The sequence below is a fragment of the Tupaia chinensis genome, unplaced genomic scaffold (assembly GCF_000334495.1).
Source record: "Tupaia chinensis unplaced genomic scaffold, TupChi_1.0 Scaffold000060_1, whole genome shotgun sequence".
In the NCBI taxonomy this organism is placed as follows: Eukaryota; Metazoa; Chordata; class Mammalia; order Scandentia; family Tupaiidae; genus Tupaia; species Tupaia belangeri.
This window is the reverse complement of record NW_006159518.1, coordinates 427,365-435,488: the sequence shown is the minus strand read 5'-3', so window position 1 is coordinate 435,488 and position 8,124 is coordinate 427,365.

Sequence of the window (8,124 nt, the reverse complement as noted above, 5' to 3'; positions counted from 1 at the left end):
AACTAAATCAATCAAAATATTATTTCAAATCATCTAATTGTGAAGACTTTTAATAATAGCAAATATATCACGCTCCATAATCATAGGTAAAACAACTTTCCAAAGTGCCTGGCAGCTGTCTAGATTAATAAGGCTATTTTGGAAAACTGTCCTACCTTTAGAGTCACTGGGAGGCAGTGCCCTGGTGCCACAGGATCTGAAGACTTTCCAGAACTCCCACAGAGGTCTACGGGCCCTTAAATGTGAGAGGAGTGGGGATTGACTTGTCTTCACCCCTCAGTGGATGACATTTTGTACAAATTTTGTGTATAATGTGAGGAAGAAGACCAAAAGAATTCTTTTGCATATGGTTGTTTCAGCCATTGTTGAAAAGATTATTGTTTTCCCATTGAATGATCTTGACATCATTGTTGAAAAACCTTTGTCCATAGACATGGGTTTATATCTAGACTCAAAATTCTATACCATTCATCTGTATGTCCAGCCTTATACCAGTACCCTACTCTTTCGGTTACTAGAGCATGTTGGTAAATGTTGAATTACAGAAGTGTGAGTCTTCTGACTGTGTTATTTTTTACAAGATTGTTCGCCTATTCTGGAACTCTTACATTTTCAGATGAATTTTAGGATCAGCTTGCCCATTTCTGAAAAAAAAAAAAAAAATTGAGACAATTGCATAGAATCTGTAGATTAATTTGGGAACTATTGTCATTATAGCAATATTAAATCTTCCAATCCATGAATGTGAAATGTGTTTCTATAGAGCTATAACTCTAACTTATTTCAACATTGGTTGAGAATTTTTTTTTTTAAGTTTTAATGCATTGGCTTTACATTTCTTTTAAAATGTATTTCTAAGGATTTTATTATTTTGATGCTTTATAAATGAAATTGTTTTCTTAATTTTATTTCTAGATTGTTAACAGCTAGTATATTAGTTTGCTAGGCCTGTCCAACAAAATATTGCAGAAGGGATGTCTTAAACAACAAAAATTAATTTTTCTCACAGTTTTGGGGGCTTAAAGTCCCAGATAAAAGTGTTAGCACAGGGACCAGCTGATGGCATAATGGTTATGTCACTGAATTCCCATGTAGTCGACCATGGTTTGAGTCCTGGACCCAGTGGCCTAAACACATGCTGGCCATGTTTGCATGCATACCCAAGATCCCAAGAGGAGAATGGAGGAGAAGGGACTGGGGCATGGCTCTCCCTGCTGGGGGGTGATTTCTCACTTTCTATCTCTCTGTCTCTCTCTGTCTTTCTGGCGAGCATAAGAGCCCTATAGAAAAAAACCTCTCAAAAAAAAAAAAAAAAGAAAGAAAGAAAGAAAGAAAAGAAAAGAAAAAGAAAAAGTGTCAGCACATTTGTTTTTTCTGATGCCCTTCTTCTTGGCTTGCAGATGGATTCCTTCTCACTGTATCTTCACATGGTCTTACCTCTATGCATACACACCCATGATCTCTCTCTTTTGTCCTGATTTTCTCTTTTTGTATGACTACCAGTCAGAGTAGACTAGAGTTAATTTTTTTTTAAATTATTACTTTTGCTATTGGGTGCATGTGCTTGCTAGAGAGTGACAGAGAGAAGGAAAGTGAGAAATCACCCACTTGGGGGAGATGGCCACACCACAGTCCCTTCTCCTCCATTCTCCCTTTGAGATTTTTAGAATGCATGCGCACATACCCTGTGTGAGTTTCAAGATGCTGGGTCTGGGACTTGAACCATGTTTGGCCATCTGGAGATCTAGTTCCTTAACCACTGCACCATCTGCTGGTCGTATAGGGCCAATCTTAATTACTTCATTTTAACCCGATCATCTCTTTAAAGACTCTGTGTCCAAATATAGTCACATGCTGAGGATTGGGTTTGTAACATGAATTTGAGAGAGAGATCATAATTCTACCCATAATAGTTAATATATAGAAATATAGCTGACTTTTGTTTATTGATCTTGCATTCTGTAACCTTATTAAACTCATTTATTAGCTCTGATTTTTTTTTTTTACAACTGTAAGGATTCTTTCGGATTTTACATATAAGATCATGTTATCTGCAAATACAGTTTTTTATCTTCCTTTCCATATGGATGTCTTTTATTTTATTTTCTTATCTAATTACCTTGTCTAGAACCTCCAATACAATGCTGAATAGAAAAAAATATTTTTTTGGAGAGGTTTTTGCTATAGGGCGCGTGCGCTCGCCAGACAGACAGAGAGAAACACAGAGACAGAAAGCGAGAAATCACCCCCCCAGGGGGGATGGCCATGCCTCAATTCCTTCTCCTTCATTCTCCTCTCGGGATCTTGGGCACACACGCACACGCGCCCGGCCTGAATTTTAAGCCACCGTGTCCGTGACGCGAACCATGGTTGACTATGTGGGAGTCCAGCGACATAGCCATTACGCTAACTGCTGGTCCCCTGAATAGAAATTTTGAGAGCAGACGTTCTTGTCTTGCTCTTAATTTTAGAGGTAAAATTTTAATTCTTTCACCATTTAAATGTGATGTTAGCTGTGGAATTTTCATTGATGTTCTTTATCAGGTTGAGCAAGATTCCTTCTATTCTTATGTTGAGTGTTTTTTAAAAATTATTATGAATGGATTTTGTCAAATGCCTTTTCTGCTTCTACTGGTAAGATTGTGCATTTGTTCTTTTATTCTATTGGGAAGATATTTTACTTTTTTTTTTTTTTTTTTGGTATATGTTGAACCAGCTTTGCATCCACGGAATTAATTGCACTTGGTCATGGGATATAATCCTTTTCCTAAGAAAATAAATTTATTTTTCAAATTTTTTGAGGATTTTTACATGTATATTTATAAGGAATATTGGTTTGTGATATTTTCCTCCCCCCTCCCCCCTTATTGCTTGGTTTGAATATGAAGGTAATACTTACCTCATAGAGTAAGTTAGGAACTATTCCCTCCTCTTCTACTCTTTGGAAGGCTTGGAATAGTTGATGTTAATTCTCTAGTCTTTCGGTAGAATTTACCAATGAAGCAATCTGGGTATGCAATTTTTATGTAGTTTTTTTTTATTATTAATTCATTGTTTTAAGTAGTCAACCTATTCAAAGTTTCTACTTCTTTTGGGTTTATTTGGTATTTTATCTCTTTCTAAGAATTTGTTCATTTTTTAATATAATTATATAATTTTTTAGCATATAACTTCATAATATTCTCTTATAATAATTTTTATTTCTATAAAATTGATAGCAGTGCCTACGCTTTTCATATATTATTTTTTTGGAGAAGTTTTTGCTATAGGGCATGTGTGCTCACCAGAAAGACAGAGAGACAGAGAGATGGAAAGCGAGACATCACACTCTGGGCAGATGGCAACGTTGCAATCCCTTCTCCTCCATTCTCCTCTTAGGATCTTGGGCATGCACACACAACTGCCTAGCATGAGTTTACCACTGGGTCTAGGACTCGAACCACAGTCAACTACATGGGAGTCCAGCAATGTAGCCATTTTGCTAACTGCTAGTCCCACAATTTTTTTGAGGGATTTTTTGCTATAGAGTGTGAGTGCTCACCAGACAGAGACAGACAGAGAGACAGTGAGATATTATTCCCCCAGAGGGGGATGGTCACACCACAGTCCCTGCTCCTCCATTCTCTGTCAGGATCTTGGGCATGCAAGCACACGCACTTGGTGTGAGTTTTAAGCCACCCTGTCTGGGACTCGAACCATGCAGTCGACTACATGAGAGTCCAGCAATGTAATCATTACACTGCTGGCCTCATTTCTAATATTAGTAATTTCTCTAGTTTTTTTTCTTGGTCAGTTATGGTAAAGGCTTGTCAATTTTGTTGATTATTGTTAACATTTGATTTTGTTGATTTGTTTCACTTGTCTATTTTCTATTTCACTTACTTCTACTCTAATCTTTATTTTTTATCTTCTTCTGTTTCATAGTTTCTTTATGTAAAAAGTTAGGTTACTGACTTTAGATCTTTTTTCTACTTGAAAAAAAAATGTTGCCAGAGGACATGTGTACTTGAGAGAGTGAGAGAGAGAGAGGAAGAGAGAGAGAGAGACCCCTATAAGGCATGCTTATGCTGCGGTCCCTTTTCCTCGATTTTTCCATTCCATCAGGATTCTGGGCATGTTTTCCAGCCACCATGGCTGGTATTCAAACTTTGGTCAGCCATGTGGGATCCAGCTCCTAATGCACAGTGCTTAACCACCGCACTACAGGGCTGGCCATTCTTTTTTAATGTAGACATTTATAGCTATAATTTTCCCTCCTAGTACTATTTTTGCTACGTAGCCTATGATTTGGTATGTTGTCTTTTTATGTTCACTCATGGAAAAAATATGTTTTCTAATTACCTCTTGTGATTTGTTCTTTAATCGATTGGTTATTTAGAAATGTTTAATTTGTCCATGTTAGTGAATTTCCAAAATTTCTTTGTAATTGATTTCTGACTTCATTCTACTGTGGTCAGAGAACATATTTTGCATAATGTCAATTCTTTTATATTTATTAAGACTTGTTTTATTCCCTAATGTATGGCCAATAATGAGAATGTTCAATTTACATGTAAGAAAAATGTGTTCTACAATTATTCTATATTTGATCTATAGTTATTTGCAAATGTACAGAGTGTTTTGCAGATGTCTGTTTGGTCTATATAACTTATAGTTTTCTGAAAGGTTTTTTTTTTCCTTTTTTTGGAGAGGTTTTTGCTATAGGGTGCGTGTGCTCGCCAGAAGGACAGAGAGAGACAGACAGAAAGCGAGAAATCACCCCGCAGGGGGGATGGCCACACCGCAATCCCTTCTCTTCCATTCTCCTCTTGGGAACTTGGGCATGCATGCACATGCGTCCAGCATGAGTTTAAACCACCGAGTCCAGGACTCAAACCGCAGTTGACTACATGGGAGTCTAGTGACATAGCCATTACGCTAACTGCTGGTCCCAGTTTTCTGGAAGTTTTCTATATCCTGTTGATTGGTCTACTTGTTCTATCTACTATGGAATATGAGGTATTGAAATATCCAACTATTGTTGTTTATCTTTTAGTCCTTTCAATTCTATCAGTATTCTCTTCATATATTTTGTGCTTTGTTGTTAGGTGCATACATTTTTCTAATTATGATGTCTTCTTGATAGATTGCCTCTTTATTACTATAAAAAGTCCCTTTTACCTCATGTAATAGTTTTCATTTTAGTCATGTTCGTCAGTTGTTAGTATAAATTCTTTAGTTTTTTTGGTTACTGTCCAGAGAGTTTATCTTTTTAAATCCTTTTGTTAAATTTATGTGTGTCACTGAATCTACATTTTGTCTATTAAAATTAGTATATAGATTAACTTTTTTTTTTCAATTTATTCTGGCAATTTTTGCTTTTTAATTGGAGAGTTTACCACATTTATACTTAATGTAATTATTAATATGATAGAATTTATATCTAGAACTTTGCCATTGTTTTCAATATCTTTTTTCTTCCTCCATTTCTAACTTATTTTGTGTTTAGTAGATTTTCTTAGAGTATTATTTTAGTTCTGTTATTTCATTCATTTTCTATTTTAAGTTGTTTCCTAGTGGATTTCTTCAGGATTATAATTAATGACTTAATATATAATGATCTAATTTGGATTAATATCAATTAATTTTGATAGTGCACAAAAACTTTGCATTCCTTATAGCTTTTTTGTTGGAAATTGGACATTTTAAATAACACAAAGTGACAACTCTGTAAATCACATCATCTCTCTTCCCCAGAATTTGTTGTTCCTGCTATGTGTTATAGCTATTGTTTGTTTAGTGATTTTTCATGACTAATTTCATAAACTTTATCATTTTTGTCATGTGGGAACATTTAAGTTTCTATTAGGTTAGTCTAGTAGTCAGCTAATTATTAGACAGGGTTTCCCATAAATGATTGTATCAAAAAAATTCAGTCTTAGTTAAGGGGTTTTGTGTGCATATTGGGGTATGCCTTCAATTTCTTTTTCTTTTCTTTTCTTTTTTTCTTTTTTAAGAGGTTTTTGCTATAGGGCATGTGCGCTCTCTGGAAAGACAGAGAGAGACAGAGAGCTAGGAAGCAAGAAATCACCCTCCAGGGGGAATGGCCACACCGGCAATCCCTTCTCCTCCATTCTCCTCCTGGGATCTTGGGCATGCACGCATACTCGCCCGGCGTGAGTTTGAGTCTGGGACTCAAACTGCGGTCGACTACATGAGAGTTTAGCGACATAGCCATTATGCCAACTGTTGGTCCCTGCCTTTAATATTAATCTTGGCAGTTCATAACTCTGCCTTAAGCCTTCACTTCCTGCTTCTGCAAGGCCTCATGATCATCCTAAGATAAATTTGTATGGCCTTTTAAGGCTTCCCTCTGTATGTCCCTAAACTTGCACGTAGCCTTCTACATTCTCAATAATATGCTAGAGTTTTTCAAAGCCTTTATAGACATTCCATTTTCTAGTTTTTCATTTCAAGTTTTTTGCTTTATCTAAAATGAACTAGTAGAAAGTTAATATCAACCCAATTACAAATACGCACCATTTAATTTTGAGAAGAATTCTTGAGTTATCACAACCTCAGCAATGTTTATTAAGGAATGAAGGCCCAGCCTCACATGGAGCATGGATGGTTAAAATCAACATATGCAGGGCCAGCAGGTGGCATAGAGGTTAAGGTGGCTGGAACCTATATGGTCTATTTTGATGTTTGAGTCTTGGAACCAGCAAATTGAAAGTCACCCCGGGTGTGATTTTGTACATACATGCCCAGAATCCCAAGAAGAGTATGGAGAGAAGGGATTGTGCTGTAGCTGTCCTTCAGAGGGAATGATGTTTTACTTTCTCTCTCTCTCTCTGTCTCGTCTGGTGAGCATATAAAACCTACAGCAAAAACAAACAAACAAACAAACAAAAACTTAATAAATAGTTAAATAAAAATAAATAAACACATGAGAGGGGTAGGATTGCTCGTACAATGTGAAGCAAATCTTCAGAAGGCAAGAAAGGGGTGTGGTGAAAACTACTTCAGCTGTCAACTGAAACTTGATGGCCCCAGCAAGTTTCTACACACCCAGATAAATAGGCTAATGTCAAATACAGTCAACTCAGGGCTTTTTTAAAGTGTGCTCCTTTTTAGATGGAGATAAAGATAAACCTAAAATTTTGTAAGATACCGTGTTGACTTCCCACGTGGTCCTCATCAGATCTAAATGATTATTTCTAAGGTTAAAGATAAATTTCTGCTTTTTTTTTCTTGTTCTGCTAAGTAAATATTAGATCAACTCTATTATACTAGAAGAAAATTAGTGGACAAATATATAGGAAAGTAGTGATTTGGCTTTTTTTTCTTGTTCTGCTAAATATTAGATCAACTCTATTATACTAGAAGAAAATTAGTGGACAAATATATAGGAAAGTAGTGATTTGGCATTATGTAATGGACCACCTCTCCCCCTACACCTCAGCATTTTGATGGGAAAAATTTGAGAGCAGTTTTCTAATGGAGTTGATGGAGATGGTCCAGGTAAGTTGGTAGAAGACTCCTTTTCACAATGTATTAAAACCAGGTAGAACTACCTAGCATGTTTCAAGACAAGATACAAATTCTTAGTTGAAGGGCATTGTGTGCTGAGGTCTAAGTTTGTAATTTTAATTTTATTTTTAAGAGAGATTTTTGCTATAGGGCATGTGTGCTCACTGGAGAGACAGAGACAGAGAGACAGAAAGCAAGAAATCAACCCTCTGGTGGGGGAAGGGTTGCACACTACAGTCTCTTCTCCTCCAGTCTCCTTCCAGGATTTTGGGCATGCATGCACATGCGCCTGGAGTGAGTTTTAAACCACTGGGTCCAGGACTTGAACCACAGTTGACTATGTGGGAGTCCAACAACATAATCATTATGCTATCTGCTGGTCCTGGCATTTTAATTTTTAACCTGGAACAAATATTTCCACAGCAAGTTTGTTGTGGTATATAGTATGAGGCATAGTAACACCAGAATGAGTTGCCAGGAGAGTCTAGACTATCTTCATGAATGTACATATTTTAGGAAAGAATTGACCAATGAAAAACACAACTATTAGTATTATATATGGAATTCATGTCTAAAATACTCTGCTAATTAACCAGAAACAAAAAGGGATTA